The sequence below is a fragment of the Lolium perenne genome, chromosome 3, assembly GCF_019359855.2.
Source record: "Lolium perenne isolate Kyuss_39 chromosome 3, Kyuss_2.0, whole genome shotgun sequence".
Classification (NCBI taxonomy): domain Eukaryota; kingdom Viridiplantae; phylum Streptophyta; class Magnoliopsida; order Poales; family Poaceae; genus Lolium; species Lolium perenne.
The window spans coordinates 44,097,740-44,120,422 of record NC_067246.2 but is presented as its reverse complement, the minus strand read 5'-3'; the positions used below and the strand labels follow the sequence as shown (position 1 = coordinate 44,120,422).

At 43.8% G+C, this 22,683-nt stretch overlaps 1 protein-coding gene, 2 long non-coding RNA genes and 1 other non-coding gene across 7 annotated transcripts in view; 3 read left to right on the top strand and 1 right to left on the bottom strand.

Annotated features, from left to right (window-relative positions):
• The window catches only part of LOC127341424 (malonyl-coenzyme:anthocyanin 5-O-glucoside-6'''-O-malonyltransferase-like), a 100,823-nt gene that overhangs the window by 64,698 nt on the left and 13,442 nt on the right, over positions 1-22,683 (top strand). The window lies entirely within an intron of this gene.
• Positions 9,554-9,674, top strand: LOC127346397 (small nucleolar RNA SNORD14). Its single transcript, XR_007879559.1, has one exon. It is a non-coding gene; the product is annotated as a small nucleolar RNA SNORD14 (small nucleolar RNA).
• Positions 14,135-18,096, top strand: LOC139838405 (uncharacterized). 3 transcript variants are annotated; one of them, XR_011754809.1, is made up of 7 exons: positions 14,135-14,666; positions 15,189-15,300; positions 15,455-15,596; positions 16,061-16,209; positions 16,293-16,498; positions 16,600-16,750; positions 17,286-18,096. It is a non-coding gene; the product is annotated as an uncharacterized lncRNA (long non-coding RNA). The 3 variants fall into 3 exon arrangements; XR_011754807.1 differs by having other exon boundaries at positions 14,137-14,666; positions 16,058-16,209; XR_011754808.1 differs by lacking the exon at positions 15,189-15,300 and having other exon boundaries at positions 14,140-14,666; positions 16,058-16,209.
• Positions 18,779-22,218, bottom strand: LOC127341425 (uncharacterized). Of its 2 annotated transcripts, none has more exons than XR_007875502.1 (6): positions 21,211-22,218; positions 20,956-21,042; positions 20,693-20,809; positions 20,424-20,550; positions 19,379-20,123; positions 18,779-19,251 (listed from the first exon to the last, which is right to left on the bottom strand). It is a non-coding gene; the product is annotated as an uncharacterized lncRNA (long non-coding RNA). The 2 variants fall into 2 exon arrangements; XR_007875503.1 differs by having other exon boundaries at positions 20,714-20,809.

The window sequence follows — 22,683 nt, the reverse complement described above, 5'->3', positions numbered from 1 at the left end:
GCCCAACACGGGACTGAGCCAACCATTCTTTCCACGTGACGGATCCGTTGTTTCCGACTCCTATCGATGCCCATCGATGCAGTCATGCAGACAAGCCTGAACAGAAGTACAGAACCTGAACCTAACGCAGTAACGCATATATATACCTAGTATTAACGCAAAACTTTAGGTATGGCGGCCGCCAAACCTTGCCATATTGCTAGCTCCGCCCCTGCTTGTTGGTGACGACTGCCCGTGCTCCTCTTGTGTTGCACTTGTCAAAAGATCAACACACATAAGATGAACCACCGCACACGAGCTAGAACAAACAACACAAAGAGGACACCGCTGACCATTGGCTCCTCCAAAAAGATTCCTCCCTCTCTTCCTCATTTGCGTTCTCTCCTCGTCTCTTCTAGCAACAGGCGCCTAACGCCATGATTCTATCCTCTCTGCCACTACTAGCATTGTCACCACACCACACCATCGTCGGACCGGCGGCACCGTGGTTGGTATATTCGGATAACGTGCGCGACAACCAGCCTAGAACAATATTGTTAGGGGTGTGGGTGCATCAGCGCCAGATGAAGCTCATATAGTCATATGCATGGTCGGGGTGGACAAGGAGATTAGGGTAGGGCGAGGTGGTGACGTATCAACTCTTTGGATGAGAATTATGCATCAATTCATCTTGGACTTATGGAACAATCAAGTTTGGACTTCAACTCCAACTCGCGCGCAACCAATCTACCGCGGATCGGCCTGCTCATGACAACATCAACCGTCCAAAGGCCGCCCATCCAACGCTAAGAAGTTTACCTCACCCCCGAGCCCCAAGAAAACAAAATTGGGGGACAGAACAACCCTAAGCCTATAGAACAAAAATCCAAAGGAAACAAATGTCCACCAGGAGTCCACGACGACGAAGCGTTCCTACTAGCTCTTCTCATCCACATCATCCCAGGAAAAGGAACGTTGGTCGCGCCTGAGGGGGCAAGTCGGAATAAGAAAATCTGTGTACCTTTTGCGCATTGGGAGGTGGTGCGCGGGTGTGTGAGAGCCATATATGTTGGTCACGGCTTAATTTCACATGTCCCTAATTTGGCGGTCTAGCTGCTAGGGTTCTAGACGCCCTGATGTCGCTGAGGAGGAGATTCGATTTATTCTTTCAAGATGGTAACTCCATAATATGTCGACGTATTTGAAAGAGAGACTCGTAGGAACATGGATTATAGTCAAAAGTATCTGCAAATACACTTAGAAATTTTAGTCAAATATTATACTCGCCATCGTGGAGCTATCCAGTTACATGCCGAGTTCCTCCCTAGCACCCGCTAGACCCTCCCTTGTCGCACCGGTAGGGATCAAAATATATAGTGAGGTGGAGGAGAAGGTTATTACAAATAGAGACTTCACATTAGAATCCCAATGTATATACATAGCACACGACAAGTACACCAATGCCAATGGGTTGACGGCTCACCTGTGTTAATTAAGAAAAGTACAAAACAAAGTGCTTGTGTTTGTAGTGCTGGCGGGTAATCTGACCGTGATCACAGAGTAACACTCCCTTCTTTCCAAATTAGGATGCATATTAGTTTCGTTCAAAGTAATTAGGATGCACCTCAATTGGTTAATCAAATGGAGCACGCATAGGTACAAGAGAAAAGAGGACAAAGGTGACCCGAGGCTACCGCAAAACCCATCTAGGGTTTTGTCCTTTCGCCAGTGATGTTGCCGGCATGCTCCGCCTCTAGTGCCCTTTGGGGCTTGTAGGTGTGGCGGACCACGACCCCTCGCCGGTGGGGGTTTTGGTTCTTTGTTTATTTTATTTTTAAATGTCTTCTTTGGGATGGTGAGATGGTGGTGACATTCTAAAGTCAGAATAAGGCCACCCCTGCTCTATCCTCGCTTGGGTAGTGCGTCTAGCATCGATCGGCGGAGGGCGCATGGAGTCATGTGTATGGAAGATCTCCTGGGATTCGGTCAGTTTTCGTATTCATTGTGTGGTTTCAGGTAAGTCTCTTCCGATCTACGAATATCATCATTATCGACGGGTGTTGCTCTGGTGCGCTGGTTCTTTGGGGCCTTAACACAATAATTTTTCGTCTGTCTACTGCAACAAGCTCTACTACGACAAACTTAGTCCATATAGGGTGATGGAGGGGCAAGGATGACGTCGTGCCTTTAGCTCGCGCTAGTGTTTTTCATCATCGCTATAGGTGGTTCAAAGACTTATTTGTAAAATCTACTACTTTTGAAACTTATTGTACTGGTGTTGATGATTATTTGTAAAAAAAATTAAGAGGGAGAGGACCTCCCTGCCTACAACAACTATAGATCGAAGTAGCATTGTACCCAAACTGGTTCATTAGTTCTTGCATATATACATATGGAACAATAGAGATCAAGTGAAGAGCATGAATACCTGGCTAACTAATCAGATTCGAGACGATGGTACAAAAAAGGTCACCAAGATATATGGAAAAATAGTGTCCGACCGAAGGAACGTACCCAGCCATGCGTAGATACATGCATGCGTTAATCATCACATCCATCTTGCGGCCGGATAGGAAGACGAAACCCAGGCGACGATCTCTCCGAGATTGAAGCAACAAGCCAATCAAAACAAATCAGAACCAATCCCGTGGCTGCCGCGGACACTTGGATTCCTGCTCGAGTGCTCCCAGCGGCAGCAAGTCCGTGTTCCGGTGATCCGATGGCTGCCGCTTCTTCTCGCGCCCGTCACACGGATCGCGCTCCCATCCATCGCCTCTCCGCATTTCCAGCTGTTCCTCCTGCCTCGCAGCTGCCTGCGATGGCGCTCTATAAATCCCCCATGTCGCTCTGCGCTTCATCCTCCAATGTCGCCTCTTTCCTTCTCCACACACCTCACGGCGTCCACCACAATTTCCGTCATCTTCAGCTCGAGAATCTCCTGTAGTACTGGTCATACATGTTTTCCGGCGAGACAGTCCGGCAGAGGCTGGAACACAGCAGTGCACGGCATGGTGAGGAAAGGCCATGCCGCCGGATAAGACGCAGGCATGCTGCTTGAACTCTGTGCTTTCTTGATCTAATTCTTCAGTATAATCGTGATGGTGTCACACAGGCTTTTTATTATGTCTATTCTAAGTATTTTGACTACGCATTGTGGACTCGTGGTGCAGCGATTGAAGCCATGGTCCTAGCCGCCGGAGGTACAAAGGCATATATATGCCTGCCCTTGATGCGGTAGCGGTAGCGATAGCGGCGAGGGACAGCGGCAAGGGACAGGGCCCACTAACGCCAGGACCTGGTCAATCAATAGGAATGACAAACATTTTGATTACTCGTGTTGCTGACCGGTGGGCCCTGATTTGACCAATGCAAACACGCGGCGTGAACGCGCAGCGTCCATAGAGACGCAAATTCGATGCATATTTTCGCCGTGTTTGCATCTCCGTGAACATGCCGATCACTAAGCGTTGGGCCGCTGGGTCCGGTCCAGACGCATTTTTCGATCGCGGGGTGTCTCGCCCCGCTATAAATGCCCAAAGAAAAAAAACAAAGTGGAACGAACCCACTGTTTTCTTTTTTGAGGAAACTGAACCGCTGTTGGGCTAAGGTCCAGGTCCAACGGCCCACTCAGCCCTCTCATTCTCTCACTTCTCGCTTCCCTTTCTCGCATACAACCTCAAATCTCTCCGCCGTCGCTCGTCACCTCGCCGGGGTAACGTCCGCGGCCGCCTCGTCTCCCCAACTCCGATACTTCATCCTCTCCTCCCATCTGCCCCGTTCCTTCCCTACTAGCCCCACCCGCATCAGGTCAAGCGACACCGCCCAAGACTCCCAGATGGGACACGCGGCGCCGCCCAGGATCGCGCCCGGCTTGTTCGCTGGATGCACCACTAGTTTATTAGTAGCTGGTTCGTTCAGATAAGTGAGCTAGATGCGCAGCGTGCATGAGTTGGTGTTGGTCTTAGAGCTATTCAGGATCATGCACGGTTGATGATTTTGATTGGTGGATAATGACTAGATTGTGGTGAGGTCTTTCTCTGTGAACACTGCTATGTCGTCCTAATTAGCTCAAACATATGCATATCGAAATCCAATTTGTTTTGTGACTTAATCATGTGCCCCTTCAGGCCTACTTGTATATCTGGGATGGGCATGTTTTGTGATAGCCTACTAAGTGATGATGTTGTATGGAATATGGCACAACCTGGTACTGTTACTTTTTTTTTTCTTTTCGATAAGGGAGCATCGCCCCAGCCTCTGCATCAATTGATGCACACGGCTTCTTTATTATTAATCAAAAATACGAGTTCAACAAAGATCAATCATTACAATCAATCAAAATGTAGAGTCGATACTAAGATCAACCAAAAGAAAACACGGCCTATAGAAGAGCTATGCATTGGCTATTCTATTAAGATGCCGCCACCCAGTAGCCTGGAAAAAGCAATCCTGAGCAACCACTAGCATCCGGTTGTATCCAGTAACCATATCCTCCCGCAACTCCAATGGAAGGAGGAAAACCCATTGTTGAATCCAATGAGCAGCCCGTCGGATAACCTGCAAAAACTTAGTGCCAGTATTTTTTATTAAAAACGAGATCATTGCGACTTGTCCATATAGACCAACAAATCGCAGAAACGCCAAAGCGAATCTTTTGTTTGTCAGTCTTTGCAACTCCATTCAACCAATTACCAAACATATTAGTAACATTGGATGGTGGAGGAATATTATAAGAGAGATAAATGATGCGCCAAATCATTTGTATAAATGGACAAGCAATGAACAAATGATTAATGGTCTCAGTAGAATCACAAAAACAACATTTTTGACATCCATTCCACTTCCGTTTAGCTAAGTTATCCTTAGTAAGAAGCACTTTATTACTAAGGAACCACATGAAGATCTTAATTTTAAGGGGAATCTTAATTTTCCATAGATATTTCCTGAGATAAACTGTATGTCCATTCATTAAATCAAGATACATAGACTTAACTGAAAAAATTCCCGAGTCAGTGAGTCTCCAAATAAACTTATCAGATTCAGAAGTTAAAGTAATTGTCATTAATCGTTGACAAAGATGTAACCATTGCAACCATTTTTGATCATTGAGCCCTCTTCTAAAAGAGATATTTATAGGAACCGTGGCAAATACTGTTGAAACCAAAACATTTTTATGTTGTACAATGTTGTACAGGGCCGGGTATTGGTGTGAAAGAGACAAATTTCCCAACCAAATATCCTCCCAGAACCTCACACTTGTTCCATCTCCTATTTTAAAGTATCCTCTCTTAAAAAAGTCATTCTTAACATGCATCAGCCCTTTCCAAAAATGTGAATCTGTGGGTTTAGCTTCAACTTGAGCTAAAGTTTTGTTTTTTAAGTATTTGTTAAATACCAATTGCTGCCACATACCATCCTCAGAAAGGAGTTTAAACAACCATTTGCTAAGTAAACACTTACTCTTTAGCTCTAGAACCTCAATACCCAGCCCTCCTTGATCCTTAGGTCTACAAATAATATTCCATTTCGATAATCTATATTTCTTTTTATTTTCATCAGACTGCCAGAAAAAATTAGAGCGATAATAATCTAGTCGTTTTCGCACTCCAACAGGAATTTCCAAAAAAGCGAGCATAAACATCGGTAAACTCGTGAGGACAGAATTAATCAGGACCAACCTATCACCATATGATAACATTTTACTTCGCCAACCTCCAAGTTTAGATGCAAAACGGCACTCAATGGTGTTCCACTCCGCATTTCTTAAAGTTCTATAATGTATCGGAATTCCCAAATATTTGAGAGGTAGGGATCCAGACTCACACCCAAAAATATTTCTATATTGGTGCTCCATGTCTGCAGCCTTTCCAAAACAAAAAATTTCACTTTTATGGAAGTTTATTTTTAAACCAGATAATTGTTCGAAGATACATAAAATCAACTTCATATTGATCGCTTTTGCAATATCATGTTCTAAGAACAAAATTGTATCATCAGCATATTGGAGAATAGAAATTCCACCATCTATCAAATGTGGTATCAAACCCCCTACTTTTCCATCCTCTTTAGCTCTTGCAATCAGAATAGCTAACATGTCCGCAACAATATTAAAAAGAATTGGAGACAAAGGGTCCCCTTGTCTCAAGCCTTTCCTAGTTTGGAAATTGTGTCCAATATCATCATTGACCCTAATTCCCACACTACCGCCTTGTACGTAATGTCTTATCCTATCACACCATGTTGGATCAAAACCTTTCATTCGTAACACCTGCTGCAGGAAGGGCCATTTAACTTTGTCGTATGCCTTTTCGAAATCAATCTTAAAAATTACCCCGTCCAATTTTTTCCTATGCAATTCATGAATAGTCTCATGCAGAACCACTACGCCTTCTAAAATGTGTCTCCCAGGAATAAAAGCCGTCTGTGTTGGTCTAATAACTTTTTGTGCGACATCAGAAACTCTGTTGGTGGTGACTTTAGTGAAAATTTTGAAACTGACATTCAACAAACAAATCGGCCTATATTGCTGAATCTGTGTCGCATTTTCTTTTTTGGGGAGGAGAGTTATTACTCCAAAATTGAGTTTATACAAAGGCAGGTCCCCTTTTTGGAAGCACTCAAATAAAGCCATTAGATCTAATTTGATCACTTCCCAAAAATGTTGGTAAAATTCTGCTGGAAAGCCATCAGGGCCCGGGGATTTATTATGTTCCATTTGAAAAACAGCCTTACGAACCTCCTCCATCGAGAAGTCAGCAATTAAAAGGCTATTCTCCTCCACAGACAACTGCGGAATATCATCAATTCTTTCTTCATCTAATATTTTACTTTAGCTCTTTGCGCCCATTTCATCTCCTCTTCCCGGCGTAATTTATTTAAATTATCATTAGCCTTTTTTAATATATTCCGCTCATCCGCTGACAGCGGTATAGTTTCCGCTTTGATGTCAAGGGCATCTATGATAAGTAAAAGCCTCTCTTTTTCTTTTTTATATCTTCCACTTAAATTTTTTGCCCAACCTCGTAAGAAACGCCGCAAATGTCTAATCTTATTTTGCCAAGTTTGGATAGGGGTTTTCCCAACAGGACCTGCAGCCCATTCGGCTACAATTAAATCATAAAATCCCTCCTGTTCTAACCAAGACAATTCGAATGAGAAACGCGCCTTATTCCCAATGTGTGCCTGACGACCAGCGTCTATCAGCAAAGGAGTATGATCCGATCCAGAACGAGTCCTGATAATTAACTGCAAAATAGTTATGGTGTTTCTGTGCTTTCATAACCTGGTAAACAAGCATGAAAAAATAAATTGTGAGCTTTGCTGGAACCTTTATTATATTGTAGTGTTGGTACATAGCTCACGTGTCAAATAACCTTGTTATCATGCCATTTACTTATAGTTCATTCCAAATAAGGATGTAAAGAGTCATTTGTTAGATGTACATGTGAAAGATCTTGCAGATAACCTTGTTTTATAGTTGCCATGGTATATATTATTCATATTTTAAAGAGCCAAGATCTATTACAACGCACCATATGGCCTGCATGATAAGAGCTCACATCATCTCCTAGTTGTGCATATAAAAAGTTTTCATTATCCTTATTCTGAACCTGTGATCATGTTAATGATTGTTATTTGTCTTGATGGCATTATAGGCAAGTTGGTCACTCTTGTTTTTCATTATCATCATCGGGTGTACCACGGCTCCGATAGGCGTACAGAACACATCTAGTCCTCGCTCCCACCAGCGTCATGCTACTAGCGGTCGCCTGTCCCACTTGATACTCCTAGAATGCATGCGCCGAGGCCAGTTATGGGCCGGGTAGGGTGCGGGATGTGATGGCGGCATGCGGGGTGCAGGAGGACAAGCGGGTGCCATCTACCTAGGTTGAAGCAAGATACGTGCTAAGCTACAAATTTTGTATGTGCCTGCATTCATCGTTTATTGTAGCAACTATTAGTTCTTATTGTTTGTAGGATAATTGACTACTATTCTTAAGTTTCTTTTCCACACCAATTATATATTGTCGGGGTATAGCACTAAGTTGGAATCTTGCATTTCAATTTTTTTAGAGTAACTTTTGTCGCCACATATGAGATTTCCGTTACTCTATCTAGAGCATGAACTGTCTGTCTCTTTCAAGGACATGATATTTTCCATCTTCCTGCAACTAGCACTATTCCTAGAGGGGCTACAGATAGTCGATAATGATGATCTATAATATCTTTGTCTGTAAAGAGCTAGCATATGACTCTGCAAAAGCTAAACTTTAATATACATACATTCTATTTTTTCTGCTTATTGATCATTAAGCAACTGATTGGAAATATACATTTGATGCCCAAGAATTTGTTTCTTTTTTCATAAAAAGGAAGTTAAGAAAAGCTAGCATGAGTTCATGGCTTTTGTCATTAGCCAAAATTTCCTATTTGTATTATGGTGTAATTTTAGTCTTTGTATTTGCATGTACACCAAGGTGGTTTTGGACTGCACCAAGCGGTGGTTTCAGAACATGCTGAAGGAGGCGCTCCCTGGTGACGCCCCTCTGCAGGTCCTCATGGTCCAGATGTGTACACCAGCGGTTGTGCCATCAACAAGAATGAACACAAGGTGAGCCCATGCTTTTGTGGAATCTGGGGTTAAAAGAGATGCATTTTATTAACCTAGAAAACATTGAGGTGAAACAAGCTCAATCCGTATATTAGCTTCTTCAGATAGTTAGTTAGTGAATACTAAAGATTTCAATGTGTTTGATTATGTTCCTCTGTCGGATAGAAAAATTGCCTCTCTGAATGGCGAGAACATATGTTGTCAAGTATGACATGTTGGTAACTCATTATAGCATGTGCTGTCACAAGATTATCCTTACTTAGAATACATAGTTGTTCATATGATGTTTTTGGGGTAATTTAACTCTAGGCCTTGGCGTATGACACAGCCTTGCCGGCCTGAAGGTTTTGTTCTCTTAAATTTTATTTCCTGCTTGCCAGATAGATGTTGTAGTACCCGATGTTTTTCTGTCCTATTCGTAGCTATATTTCTCTAGTCATCATGGATGTCTTTGTACCTCAAGGGATAAACATTATGATGTTTTCTGTTGATGCAGTTCTTTTCCTTTTTTCCATGGAGACGTTGTGGTACGACTGATAGCTTCACTTGCAGCAACTATGTTAATGTTCTGTGTAGATCCGTGATGTAGGTTGTTGGTTACCTTGCTTGTTTACTTCCACGGTAGAGTATTCTTCTATGTAAACATTCACAGTTGTCTCCTTAGAGCTTTCGTCTTGCCCAGTTTGAGAGCTAATGCTGCTGATTCTTTCCTTGGATGCGTGAGCCCTTTTTATTTTCCCTACTTCATATTGTCTATTATAAATCAATTTAGCAGTCTTAATAGTATTTTCAATTGGCTTTTGCACTGCAAATGATGATGAAATCAAGGTTTGTTTCTCAAAACATTTGCAGTTGCCGCTGAAGAGCTTTTACCCGCTTGTTCCTTCGATGTCTGATGCAATTCTAAACATAGATATTTGTCTCTTCCATTTGGTTTTATTTACTTCACTGGATGGTAATGTATACCAATGATGATAAAATTTGGGCTTGTTTCTCAAAATATTCGCTGTTATCACATAAGGTCTTTTGCCCTGCTAGGCTTGAGAGCTAATGCTGTTAGATCCCTCCTTGGATGTCTGTGGGCATATTTGAGCTCACTGATAAGTTTGTTCTGTATTATTTCTGCAAACTAGTTTTCTCCTCTGACATTCTTTTTGGTCTTGACCTTGTTTATGTTTCTCATCTGTTTATTTTGGATAGTAACTTGGCTGGACAATGGTTAAAAACAATAAGAAAACACACCATTTTTCAGGACTACCTGGTGTGCTCAATGTGCTATGCTGTCAAATCTGTAATATTGATATATTGTTCCCCTGATATCCTCCGAAATAGAATTTCTCTTTTTTTGTGATTCAGATTTAATTTGCAGTGTCAAAATTATCTATTTGGTTCATGCTTGTCCGGTGAAAAAAGTTTACTAATCATACCATGTTTCTAGACTCATCGGTCGCTATGTGTTGTCACTCTCCAATTCTGGGGCCAGATTAAACAACTTTCGGTGATCGGCAAGTTGTGAGTCTTTGTCTTTGGCCAGATTGAACAACATGAACAAATAAACACACCATATTTCGGGATTGTGTCGTGCATTCCATGTGCCATGCTATCAAATCTGCATTCTGATGTTTAAATTAGCAATTTTGTTTTTCTTACTAAATTAGCAATTAGTAAGAGGTAAAATCCCATCGATTATCATTTGCTGCCAGTCAAGCGCAGGGGCGTCCGACTTCTCATTTACGCCACAAAAAATTTGTTCATTTTTCATAGTTACATAGCCACACCCTTGTCAGTCCTGCAGGGTAAAGATTCACATTAGGTGCATACCAGAAGTAAACTATTTCTTTTCAAATAAATATTATCCTTTAGTATAGATGAAGGTACATAACATATTTTAGATACCCTTACTGTCGATGTTGCGACTCTTGAGCAATGATTCTTTGTAAATTGCAAGTATTTTCACAACACATTTTGCGTCGGAGATAAGATAATTAAATGGATGTCTTCCAAACTTCTAACTTAACATATATATGTTGACAAGGTGTCGCATCATCTTCTAAATTTCCCTGGCAAGATTAGAAGGACATGTGCAGCATCTTCGTTTGCAAGAATATGATGTTTCTAACCATATATTGTGGAGATAAATTTACTTGGTAATTGACAACTATAGGAAAGCCTATCTTCTGAATCTAAAAAATTGTAATGATATATGTGATACAGACATACATTACTTGGTCCTCACTTGCTAAACTGGTGTCTGACTAATCATTTTGAATTGCTCAGTGAATTTTATGTATATGGAAGTATTTCAAAACACTAAAAGAATGGTGCCAAATTGGTACTTCTTAATATTTACTAGTGACCCTCTGTACGTGAATTTTCTTAATACAAGCACAATGAAAACTCAGGATGCCGGCTGCTGGGGAGCTTCTGGATCCACCATTAGTCGAATAAACCAACCACAATATGCATATTTCGTTACTTGGTTTCAGCCAAACTAAAATCTTTATCGACCAATATTTATTCTGCACTAGTGTCATTTTCAAGTTAATTTGTGTGACTGGTCAGCTACCATATGCTATTTTCAAGTTTGGTTGTGTCACTAGTCAGCTACCAGATGCCCTGTGCTACCAGGTATGCTAACTACTGAAGGAACTTATGCATGTGAGGCTGATGTTGGAGTGATAAGATTTTTGTGCATATTGCTATTAGAACATATCCGTAAGTGTTCGCGCCAAAGTGTGTCATTGAGTTGGCTGTATATTCTTTATATATTGGTGTAGGACAAATGATATTAACTCATCTGATGCTTTGGGAATCTTGTAGTTTGTAAATTTGGGGCTCTACTTAACTCATCTTCGATGATGGAATTGTTATGGTCTATCATGATGTTATTGAGGTGTATCTGCTTACTTGTTTGTGTGACTTTGGGGCTTGTTGTTTTAATCGATGGTAATATCCATCCATACTTTGCAGGGAAGCAGGGTAGAATTGTAGATGGACTTGGCCAGATCCGTCATGACCTAGCCATGCGTTGTTACCGCTGCTTGGCTGGCTGTTGCCTCGCACGAGGTGGTAGGCCCTGGCCGCCCTTGGTTTATACTACCTCCATTACCTACAGAGTTCGTGCTGTCGTGAGATGGCAGCGAGTTCACCGCGCCTCGGCCGTGGTCTTGTTATACGCCTTGAGGTGTTAGGGAAAGTTGGAGAACATCCATGAGCCCTAGATGGCTGGTCTTGGACGATATGCTTGCACATCACATACAAGTAGAACTTGAGTAGTCCTAATCGCTTGTCAGTTGTGTGTGTTGTTCGGCTGCCATACCTATTTTACTCTTAGCAATGGTAAGAACTGGTGAGAATTTCTTGTCCGTTGGCTTGCAGGTAATTGGCGAGCGAAGCCTTCTTTGGACAGTGGTAGCTGGACGTGATGTTGGAGCTGTCAGTCGTCGTGGTGTTCGCGAAAGGGAGAAGTGGATTCGGCCTTTATGCAGCAGTGGAGGCGCAGAGGTGGCCAAGATGTTCTTTTTAACCTGACAATGGATGGTGCTTCTCTGATCTGGGCGCATGTGTTAAGTAGCTACTATATATTTGAAATGATTCGAGAGTTTCACACGCCTAAGAAGTAAACTTCATGTATGTGCTATCACACCCTACCAAAGGAACTTGTGCATGTGAGCCTGATGTTGTAGTGATAGATTTATGTGCGTGGATTTATTGCCACCCGGTGGCAATGCCACCCCACTAGCTGTCGTCGGATGGATCGTTTGAGATTCGTGCTGCTGTACCGAACATGCAGCGCAATGCAGTTAAGCCTCCACGACTCATGCTGCAAACTAGTTAATATCCTAATTAGACGCTGAAAGTGTCAGTAGTATGCAGAACCATGCAGTGCATGACCCGTTTCGATGACCGGCTGTGTTGGTGCTGCTCCGGATACAGGCATGCATCATGCAACATCTAGCACAGGAATCTCTTTATGACCAGCCAAACCTCCAATAACTTCGTACCGCGTCTGTGCTCTCTACTGTGCTGCAGTACTGATTTGGACAGGATTATGATCACCATATACAATGCATGCGCCGCGTTTGCTCCTACTGGTTCATTGATGTTGTTCATGAGCACTCCTGGGTGCGGGACGGCGAGCAAGTGTGTGCATCTCCGTACTCAATTTCTGATATCGCGGTGCCGAACAATGATAACTTGCGTAGAAGCGATAAAAAACGTTAAAAAAAAAGTGTGACATGCTGGTGCTAATAAACAGCCTTTTTATACAATATTGCTGTGCTGAAAGTGGAAGGTAACGCTGCTCTTCTTATACACGGAAAGCAAAATGACCCAACTTACACATGGGGTGCTAGTTAGTGATCACACGGTAGGTGAAAAGCACACATGTATTATATTTTTTTTTACCCTGGCATGTATTATATTACCACTTGACGTGTGCAATTCCTACAGTAAACAACTAAAACTAAGGTCAGTTTGCGCTAGTGTGACACGCTGATAGCTATTCTTCAGAGGTTGTATAGTGTGACTCTCCTCGTATGCCGCTGCCTGCTGGCAGTGAATGACCTACCAGACGATGTGCTTGTACACTGTTGCATGCAAGTTCGACCATCTTTGACTAGGCTAACCACTGTCTGGACACCTCCTGCTGCTATGTCTCATTTTTCAGAATGCAACACTGCACTATGCTGCAGCCGATCAGAAGATTTGCAGTGTTGCTACTAATTAGAGTATGCTCTTGATTCAATCTCTTGCATGTAACACGAATCACTACGCTAGATCGGACGGCAGCGGCAGGGGTGGCACTGCCACCGGGTGGCAACAACATATTTTGCTATTTGGATATAGCTACAACATATCTGCAAGTGTTCACCCCAAAGGGCATCGTTGAGTTGGTTGTATCTTCTTTCTATATCGGTGTACGCCAAATGATATTAACTCATCTTTGATGCTATGGGAGTCGTGTAGTTTGCAAATTTGGGGCTCTACTTAACTCATCTTTGATCCTGGAATTCTTTCAGTCTGTCGCAATGTTAGTGTGTTGTATCTGCTTGCTTGATTTCGCTTAGTATGTAGTTGTTCCTCTATGTCAATCATAACTTCATGTATGGGCTTGTTATCTTAATCGATGGTGATGTTCATCCATGCTTTGCAAGGAAGCAGGGTAGAAGATTAGCTGGAGCCGTCCGGATCCATTGTGACCAGGCCATGTGTTGTTACGGCTGCCAGGGGCCCGCTGTCATGCGATGGCGATGAGTTCACCGCGCCTCAGCCAGGGTCTTGTTCTACACCTCGGTGTTTTAGGTGAGCCCAGACGTGGAGCACTTGAAGGACGTGCTAGGGCAAGTTGGAGAAGATCCGGGAGTCCAAGATGGCCGGTCTTGGACGATATACACATCCAGGTAGAACTTGAGCAGCCCTTACCGCTTGTCAACTGTGTGTTGTTCGGCTGCCATAATATTTTATTTTTAGAAATGGTAAGAGAATTGGTGAGGATTTCTTGTATGTTGTTCTGTACTGCAGGTAATTGGCGAGCCGAGCCTTCTTTCGCCAGTGGTAGTTGGACGTGACGCCGGATATGTCAGCTACCGTGGCACTCTCGTGAAGGGGAGGAGTGGATTCGGCTTTCATGCACCTGCAGCAGTAGGGGAGGAGCAGATAGGGAGCCTGATTGGTTGTGGAAAGTACTCCCTCCACCACGTAAAGCGCCGCCGGCCATCTCGCCCTTGCTGCTCCCGTGCTCCTACTAGCTGCCCCCAGCGCTGCTCACCTCCACCATCTAGCTCCCCGTGATATGCCCACTGTGAAGACACAGCCGACCAAGGTTCGACTTTCCTTTCAAATACATCACCGCCGCCTGGCTTCCCCATGCCGACTTGCCGGATATGCGAGCAAAGCTTCTGGATCTGCTCTCCGACGGCGAGGAGAAGGTCCAGGCCAGCATCCTCGTTCTTCAACGATGACACCGAAGCACTGGAGAGGAGATGGCGGGCCAGGGGACAGGGCACTTCTCCACATCACCGCCGACGACCTCGTCCGCGAAGAGCTCGCATCCACCGGCCCAAGATCCCTGCAGGTGAGGGTCTCCTTCTCCCGTCACACCTGGTTCCATGTCTGGCGAGAAGTACAGATCAATAGATGATTTTAGCTGAGAAGTTTAGGTTTTATTGCATCAGGTATAACTCGTATTATTAGACATGTGCCTAATTAGTGTGGTACCAAGTAATTCACGAAGAATGTTAGCTGAGAAGTACGGGTTGAATGACTTTTGGCTGTGCATATCGTGAAAGCTAAATAAAGAATCAGAGAGGTAAAATGCAAAATTAGGTAGCTTGAGTTCTTAAATTTGTTTCCCCATTCAAACCAGAAATTGTTCTTTAATCATTGTTGCTTTAGAAATTCTTCTTTAACTATCTATTTCATTGGGGGAGTTCCATGTATGCATTAATATATTTACCAATCTGTCGGCTCTTTTTTGTTTAGTCTGCGCAGATATGTTTTGATTGAAGTTCTATTTACCAAGCCTTTTGTACAACTTACCACCTAGATGTCTACAACTTGAAAAGTACTTAGTGGCAATGCCTGTTTTGTTTTCTAGGTTAAGATTAAGAGAACCTTGGAACTGTTGTTGAGCACCACATATCAACCTGAGTCCAGATTCATACTTGAAGAGAAGATATTTCCCAACAATGTTTCTATATCAAGCCAGAGTAAACCCACCTCCTACAGTCATACGTCCAACTCTAAATTTCTTGTTCTGGAGATATAGCATTGCTAGCTCCTAGGACTGTATTTCTTAACTATGTAGGCATTGCAAGTTCCTCACAATTCTTGACCTGTGAAATGTCTTTACTGAATCATCAGACATCGCTTGGACCCGTCGATGCCCGAGCAAGCTTCCAAAGTGGAATTTCGATGGCTCCAGCACTGCCCAAGCCATGGGTGACAACAGCACAGTCATCCTCCGTTATCCCCTCGAGCAGGAGTACACCCTTCTTCAGAAATAGTAAGTCAAAAACTGTTGAGAATGCTAGATTTTAGCTCAGCACTTGGTGATAACCAGTTCAAAAATGCTGAGCTTGACTGAGTAAATCATCACTTCCACTATAATTTTCATACTCCTGCGAACTTTTGGTGACTACCACTGGTGTTTATTAGAGATGTACTCCAATATTGTCTTGTCTTGTCTTGTTAGTACCAGAGGTACTGGTGTTAAAAACCTCAGCTCCACTATTTTGCATTATTAGGTACCTATTGTGTCAATAAAAACCTACAAAGAGAGTATTTGATATGATTATTTACTGCATTATTGGGAATATTGAGTCAGCCAATTTCATTTTCTGTGAACTCAAGGTTATTAATGCATTATTAGTTCTCAAAGATACTTGTTGAAGCTGATTTGTTATGTCCTCATCAATAATTTGCATTTTATCCCCCGTGTGTTCTCATTTGTGTTAACTTGGCCAGAAGAGGCAACAAAGGGGCACCAAGAACTATGCTGATCGCAAAGCTCCAGCATCGCAACCTCGTTCGACTGATTGGTTGCTGCATTTGTGGGCAAGAAAAGATACTCATATATGAATAAATGGCGAACAAGAGCCTGGACTTCTTTCTGTTTGGTATGCACTTAACTTATATGTGAGAATGGAAGTTCCCTAACTTTCAAGGAACAGAAACAAACTAATTTTATCTATGTTATCAGACAAATCCAGGTACCGCATAATCAAAGGGATTGCCCGAGGCTTGATGGACCCTCACCATGAATCGAGATACAGGATCGTCCACAAAGACGACGTGCAATATTCTTCTAGACAAGGACATGACTGCTAAAATTTCAGACTTCGGAATGGCAAGGATATTCAGTAGCGACGACTCTTAAATCAATGCGCTTCGAGTGGTTGGCACATAGTAAGTAGTTACAAAGTTTCGACAAACAATTAAATAACCTTAAATTGACGAATGACAATGTCAGTCCCCTGACATGGATGATCTTTACATGATTTGTGCAGTGGCTAGATGGCTCCTGAGTACGCGGTGGACAGGGTTTTCTTGGTGAAATTAGACATGTTTAGCTTTGGTGTCATAGTGCTGGAGATCATCACCAGTATAAGGAACAGAGGTGTCTACAGCTACTCCAACCACATGAACCTTCTAGCACGTGTAAGATCCTGAACAAATCTTATCACCAAGACCTACATAAGCACTTCAGTTTCTCACCTACCAGTTAATTTGACACATGATTCCTTCCGGTAAATGCATACAAACCTAGAGAACATGAAACTGGGTAGACGGCCTGAACAAATCTCATCACCAAGACCTACATAAGTAGTTCAGTCCCAATTCTCAAGGTGGTTCTCAGTGTTAGAGATGTATTGCCAACCCTCAGCACTGGTAGTTAAGAAATAGTACCCAGTGAGAGCTCCCGCACTGTGCGGGGTCTGGGGAAGGTGTTAGTGGCAAGTCTTACCCTCACGAAGTGCAATGTGAGGAGACCGCGACTCGAACCTGGGACCTCTCGGTCACAGGCGGTGAGGCTCTACCGCTGCACCAGGCCCGCCCTTCGGTAGTTAAGAAATAGTGAAGTCTAAAATTCATAGTCAACTGTATCTCTCTTTTGATACAGTTCTGATCAAATGCTGAGCACAAATGTGGATCACAACTCTGACCAAAATTCATGTACCTTCTTATTCTTCAGAGAGAAGAAGAAGCATGCTCGAGCATGGGCGACACTGGGGTGGCGTGGCCGCTGTGCGAGCTGGAGCTGCCGGCGAGACCGTGATAGTCAAGACAGCGAGACGGTGCAGACCATGAGAGTCAAGACATCGAGCCGGGGACCTCGTATTCCCCTCCCTGCTGCCTCTGGTCGCGGCTGCGAGGCAGGGCAAGCTTCTTATGGCTGTGTGGCGAGGCCTCTGGCCACGGCGGCGAGTCAGGGCGCAGGTTCCCCTGGCCGCAGCGAGACTTCCTTCCTCATCCTCGGCGGCGGACAGTGAGGGAGCTGCAGAGGCAGGGGAGAACGACAACAGGAGCGGCGCCGCCGCCGTAGGAGGGGCGCAGCTAGCAGGCTGGCGGCCGCCAGGTCGAGGCGCCCCGTGCAACATCAGCGAGCTCCTGCGCGTCCGCAATGCTGGCGTCCGCGAGCTCCTGCGCGTCCTCGGCGATGGAGTCCGGGAACTCGTGCACGTCCGGCCGTGCGGAATCCGCGGTAGGCCGGCATCCCCGCGAGGGAAGCAGGACGGCGACGGAGCAGACGATCGATGACCAAAAGAATCGAATTTGAAATTTGATTGGAAGCCCAGATACGAAACAATCAGATCGATTGTATTTGGGGGGTTTTGCAAAATTTAAAATGAACTGTGGGTAGGGAGGGGCTCCGACATGTTTTGCGTGACGGATGTAGTATAATGCTTTTTAAACCTGAATGGATATTCATTCTGTAATCTGATTTGGGCAGACTGCATGTGTTAAGTAGCTACTATATACGTTGGCATAATCTAGCTTTGTTAGTGCTTGGGTAAGTTTGGTTTTCGTGGCTGCTAGCAAGTCGGTATCATTGCTGCGTAACTTTCTCAGTTGAACGCTGGTCTTTCTTTTATGATTGCCATCAATTGTGTAGCCACCGATTATAATATACTAGTTGAATGCCCGTGCGTTGCTACGGCTTCGCAAATTTTATTACATTATCGCACATGTAAACATGATGCACATGAATGCTCCTGCTCCTAGTGATGTGGAGGATATGCAAAGAAATATATATTTTAAATCAATATTTTCTATGCAAACAAATCAATAATCACCAAAGGCTGGCACCTAGCACGGAGCCACATACTAATCTTCAATAAAATATAAGTTTGTGGGGAAGTAAACATATCTCTTGAGGGTGTCAAATACGTGCAGGTAGTGAATCTAGGTCTGGGAAATTCTTTGTCAAGGCCTCATTCATAAACACTTCATTTCTAGGCATAGACTGGGCTTTTTGAAGGCCACCCACACATTGTCCTAGCAATTGTGGATGCTGTCAAATATGCAAGCTGGCTGGAAGACGTGATTAGTTGCAGTCCTGTGGTGTTGTTCTAGCTTGAATCCTAACTGAAGTTTGCACATGGCAGCAGACAGATATGTAGTCAGTAAACTCATGTCTGGGTTTAGTTGTTTTTGAGTGAAGCTAGAACAACGCTGGAAGAAGAGTTAACGATCATGATGTGCTGAATAAAGTTTTATAAAACTGACAAGGTTTCACAAAAAATAATGCCTAGTGTTAGGATCTGAACTATTTGCACTATAAAACTGCTCACTAAAGAATGCAAGTTCAACACAATTGGAGAGAAAACATCAATGTAGATGACAATTTTTGCACTATAAAGGAATAACCCCTCAGACGCTTGGATACCGCAACACAATAAGCGTCGGCGCTGTGTTGGAGATCCGGTGACAACAATCATGGGCATCTGGCAATATAATAGTAAAGATAAGCTCTACTCCCTTTGCAACGTCACAAATGTTGGTTGTGTAAAACTCAATGAGTTTTCAACGCTCTTTGATATTCCCTCCATGGATGTTGTGTAAAACTCTCTGTGTTTTTGTAACTTACAACAACATTTCCTCCTGGCCTATGTTGGTTGTTTATTTCCGAAAACGCCCACAAAATTAACATCCATGAACTACAAATTGAAACATATATCGAAGTTCATTAAATAAAAATATGGCATAAAAATTTGTTGTTGTAAGGGAAAATTATATATGATTATAACAGAACATCGACAAAAAGAAGGCAAAGTTCATGTTCACCTGATTCGCCCGATAATTTTCTTGCGCTTTGGCCGAACATGGAATGCACCAACTCAAGAAGTCTGAGAAGTGATAAAATTGTAAAACTCTAACTATACAGTTGTAAATATTTCTCAATGACACCATGCACTTAAAACCCTAGCTTCTAGTTCACATAAATCCAGCCTGAACTTTACCGATGAACGAGAGGAAACAAGTTTTTCTTCCATATTGCACAATGCATGCAAATATATTGGTGTCAGTAACATCATTGGAATATACTCTGTGGAGAAGCACAATATACCTTTGGAAAGAAAAAATCAATGGAAAATTTAACACTATCATATCATATATGTATGGTTTCCAAATGAAATCACAAACTCTTCCTATATCTTTTCTTGCATGTCCGTCTGCATATGCTTGAATTGAATAGGGTGAATTCATGTAGCGATATATTATAAGTTCACATAAATAACATGCAAGATTCGATTCAGAAGTGAGATTGTAAAACAGCAAGAACAAACGATAAAAACATGTATGTAATGACACGAATAAAATCACATGTTTAGTTGGAAGATGCAAAACTAAAGGTACAGTGGGCAGTAGCTTGACAGTTGCAGCTTCATATGTTCCTAGGTGAATATGTTGTCACATGCACAACAACCAAGGTAAATGCATGCAGTATCAATCTTTATTTATCTTAGTGTCAGGATTCTTGAAGAAATGTAGACAGAAATCAAGCGTTTCTCCTTTGACAGATCAAGAGCTGTATGGGGACAAAATCAGTTCCACAATTTTTTCAGGATAATAGACACATTTATTAACAGTGGTAGAGGTCCAAGGCTAACATTTTCCCTTGTGTACTATTTACTGCATTAAACCTCCATTCAAAGTACATATTGTTATCATCTTTTGGAAAAGAAAAATATACAATGACTGGTTCTAAGCTTGTGTTATTCATCCAGTCAAAATAAGACTGAACCAGACGAGCTAAGTATATACAAAAACAAGATGTAAATGTTTTTAATAATTAATAAACTCAAAGCAGAACATATGGTATATATACCTTGTTGTGTCCGTCGTCCTTCTTGAGGCAAGTGCATCCAACTACGGAGTATTATATTTATGGACAGCTCCATGATCCCAAATGGAGTATGCACATCGATCTTGCCCTTCATGATGCACCTGATGCCCTGCAATTGATCATGTCAAAGACTGCATAGAATCCTAATCAATGGTGGTACGTACAGCTAGAAACTAAGACAAAGGGCTTCACGGATATCCTCAATAGCAGATAAGAAATTTAGTAAAGAGAGGTCCTTGTTATTAACTGACATAGCAGAAATGCTGCTGCACCTGCAGCGATACCGACACCGTCAGGTCTGGCCCCGCGCATCCCTCTCCGGCATCCTCCCCGCTGATCACAACCACCTGGAGCCAGTCCACTCCTGCCTGCGCAAATGCCATAAACAAAACTCAGTATGGCCATGTGATGCGATAAAGGAAAACCTGCAATACGACAATTATTCAACATCTGAAAACACTGCTATAATAGTCAGCAAGTAAATAACATAGAAGATTTGATAAATGGTTGTTACATGAGTGCATCCTCCTAACTGCCGAGTATAAGTAGCATCTCCTCACCAAGGATTGGAGGAAGAATTGAAATTAATGTTTGCTGAAGCCTGCAAAAAAGGCATGGCAAGTCAAATAAACATAGATTGTGTGTATAAAACTATAAACATGAATAAGTACGCTTGCATATATATTTGATTGTTGGATAAAATTCAAGGCTGCAATCCAGCAACCACGAATTTGTCGAATCTGTAATGCAGATACAATGGTACTTATACCTGTGAAAGCATTCTGGCAGCTCTGGAAATCAGCAATAGATTAGCAAACACCCGCCTCTCGCAATCAGCCAACAGCAAACCAATGGCTCCTCCATTGGTCGCACATGCAATCCCGGCACCGTGCACCGGCACACGTTCTAAGGCGTCTGACCAGTGACGACTGACGACTGCGTGGTACCCCGCGCCAGGTGCTGCACGCCCAAGCTCGGCATCGCCGCGCTCTACCTCGCGAGTCGCGACCCGCCGGCCGCCGCACGCACTCTGTTCGCTGGCGACCCGGCGCCAGACGTGTTCTGTTAGTCGGGCATGTTGACTGGGCAAATGCGCTGGGCTTGCTCCGCAAGGCCGCGACATTGTTCCCGGCCATGGCAAACGACGATGTCATCATCGTTGACGTCGTGCCCGCCGCAGTGGCATTCGCGGCCTGCGCTGGCGCCGAGGACCTCGCATAACGGTGAGCCATGGCAGGCGCTGGCTTTTAGCCTGCAAACGCGCGCGAGATGGCCTCATATCGACTCCGCACCATCGCCCGTCGCCATCATCTTAGTAGACGGCGCCGATCTAGGAAGATACGGTGCCCAGGTCGACACCACTCGCGTTGCCGCCTCCGCCGATCCGCCGCCGGGATGGACGCCAGTCCAGCCTGCGCACCTCCTCTCAACGGACAGCTCGATGAAGATGCGCACCTCCTCGTCGATCTAGCCCCCAAGCCATCTCGGCGCCCCCGCCCAACGAGGAATCGAAGATCTCGCGACGGCTACCAGAGACTACAGGGTACAGGTTATAGAAGAGGAGGCCCAGGCGGGAGGCCGTGGCAATGGCGAAGCGGAGGGCGCGCGCGACCGGGAGTGACCAGCCTCCGTGGCTGTGGGACTCCTCCAGGGGCCCCGAGTGCCTTCTCGTGATGGTGAGCCAAGGACTCCTGCTGCTTGGCGTCCTCGGGGAAGGCGGGAGGGTGGGCTGGGTGAGGGAGATGGGAGCGGCGGCGTTCACGGGAGGAAGTTGGGGATGATGGGTCGGGGGGTCGGCTTTCTCGTGGTGGCGTTTATTTTTCACTTATCGGTGGCATGAAGCCGTAATTAGCTCAGCCAGGATTACAGCAAGCTACTATATCGTTGGATGTACATTGAGCGGTTAGGATGATCCGAATCTCCTTCACCAAACGCGTTGTATGACCTACGACCAACTCCAATATAATAGTAAAGATTCTCTTTGCAAAACTGTATTTTTGGGGCGTGGCCTATACCGACTTGGGCATGATCCGGCTGTTTTGAGCATTTCCTCCTGCGTTGATGTATGTGCAAAAAAGGTTGTGTGGTTCATAACCTGATTCTTGTGTATGTGATATGGTAGATATGTATCGATCCAAAGAGTAGTTTCTTTGAGCTGTGGAACCACGATCGAATCTTGGCTCCTCCTAATCACTGTGTATAGGTGGAGCGACCCATTTAAACTAGTTACTCCCTCCATACC